The following is a 2,325-nucleotide window of genomic DNA, read 5'->3' as shown; positions in this document are numbered from 1 at the left end:
TGAGTAGTACAAGAGTTGATCTACCATGAGATCCGAGAGGCTAAACCCTAGAAGCTAGCCTATGGTATGATTGTTGTTGTCCCTACGGACTAAACCCTCCGGTTTATATAGACACCGGAGGGGGCTAGGGTTATACAGAGTCAGTTACAAGGAAGGAGATCTACATATCTGTATTGCCAAGCTTGCCTTCCACGCCAAGGAGAGTCCCATCCGGACACGGGACGAAGTCTTCAATCTTGTATCTTCATAGTCCAATAGTCCGGCCAAAGGATATAATCCAGCTGTCCGGATACCCCCTAATCTAGGACTCCCTCAGCATCCAAGTGGGCGCGTAAGAAGGAGAAGATGATTTGCTATCGATGTGGCGAGAAGGGTCACTTCATTCCTGAGTGCGTGGCAGAGCTGTGCAATTTGTGTGGTAAGCCAACACATGCCACGGGGGATTGCCCGCTTCTGTGTGATCAGGTTCTAGCTCTTACGATGTATGGAGTATATTGTGCCGAGCTGATGTTCTTTGAGTCCCCGGCTGCGAGAGAGATTCCGGTAGAGACGCGGAGCTTGATGACTGGAATTGTGAAAGCTACCCAGGAAGTGGTTTTTGAGGCTTAGATTGTGCAGAGACTTCAGGAACTGGCTCCAGGTGATTTTCAGTGGGAGCTTGTCCATATTGAGGACAGTGTGTTTAGGGTTGATTTCCCAACGGTGGACGATTTGCAGAGGTTGCTGAGCTTTGGGTTGTGCAAGGTCCCTGGTACTAAATGCATTCTGGAATTTCACGAGTGGAAGAAGGTGGAACCTAAGGGAAAGCCGCTCACTTAGGTGTGGCTGCGGTTTTCCGGGGCTCCCTCTGAGCCTTTGACAGATGCCCGAGTTGTGGCTAGTCTGGGTATTATGGTCGGAAAAACTGAGAAAGTGGATATGGCATTCACCTGCGCCCATGGGGTGGCCTGACTCCTAGTGAGTGTTCTGGACATTGAGTTCGTCCCGGATGTGGTCAACTGGACTTATAGGGGAGAGGTGTTTCCTCTTGAGATTGAGTTTGAGGATGCAGAGTTGTTTGCCGAGGCGGTTTATGGGAGTGATGTGGATATGCACGAGGGTGACGACAACGCATGTGCTAGTGAGGACCCGACTGATGAGGCTGGACGAGAGAGGTCCAACGGATCGAGACCTGTTGCTCAGTTGCCCGGGGATGGGCCCGGGGTGGAGCCGGCCCCAGCTCCGTCGGTGCTGATGAGTACTTTGCGGTTTGGGTCGTTTGAGCCAGCGTCTGCCCCTCCCAGACTTTGGAGCGACCGGGTGGAATCTGATGATGTTTTTGAGTGCACGCTTCCGGTGTTGGAGTTTGATGTTGTTGATAGTCCTATGGTGGGAGGCTTGATGGAGACGCACTCGGCGACGACCTTGGTGGTGGGTGGGGAGATGGAGCCTCAGGTGGTTTCGCTTTCCCTGCTCCCCCAGTGGTCTCGGGCCGGGAGACGTCGTCTGCTTCGGAGGTTGTGCCTGGGGGGGAGTCCGGGGCAGGTGGCCTTTACCTCTTCTCCTCCCATCATGGCGCCGGAGACGCCAGTGACGTCGACGATGGCCAGCCGTGGGGGAGGCCGTCTGGGTCAGGTGGACACGGTTCCTTCTCCTACGGTGGCGGCTAGAGCGGCCGCTTCTCCAGTGGTGCTAGGTGGGGGTCTGGGGCAGGTGGCCTTGACCCCTCCTCCTCCTTCGGCAGTCAGGACAGCGACGCCCTCAGGCTAGAGGGTTGGGGCGGGGGGAGTGTTCGGGCAGGCGGAGCCCATGCCTCCCTCCCCCGGCTTCCCGTCCGTGGGGCTTGGGAGCTCTCCGCCGCCTCCTCTGGTAACTCGGGAGGAGGTCATTGCCTTTGGTGGGATCCCCGACCCGGTCTCTGCGGGGCGACAGATGAGTTCTCGTCTCCAGGACCACCCGGAGGTTGATGACATGCAGCAGAGGTGCACTATGAGGGTGGCCAAGCTTCATGACATTGAGTTCACCACTGGTATGTCAGTCAACATGTCTAATTCTATATTGCATTTTTCTAAAGATGAAATTATTAATAATGCCAACCAGTTAGGAGTTTCGCTAGGGAGTACTAATAGTGAAATTTCTAACTCGGTTAATGATCTTCTAGATTTGGAAGCGGAACGTGCTTTAGAAACAATTCGAAACCTAGTAGTAGTAAAACCTATCAATGATGCTGAGATTGATGCATTAGGGGTAAGAGTGCTCGATAATTTTTGTGCGGGTCTTGCACCATCCACTCTTGAATCTGAGGAAGAGGATGTAGTTCTAGAGGATGCAGTAGCAAGACCAACT

The sequence above is a fragment of the Triticum urartu genome, chromosome 5, assembly GCF_003073215.2.
Source record: "Triticum urartu cultivar G1812 chromosome 5, Tu2.1, whole genome shotgun sequence".
In the NCBI taxonomy this organism is placed as follows: domain Eukaryota; kingdom Viridiplantae; phylum Streptophyta; class Magnoliopsida; order Poales; family Poaceae; genus Triticum; species Triticum urartu.
This window is presented reverse-complemented; position numbering follows the sequence as displayed.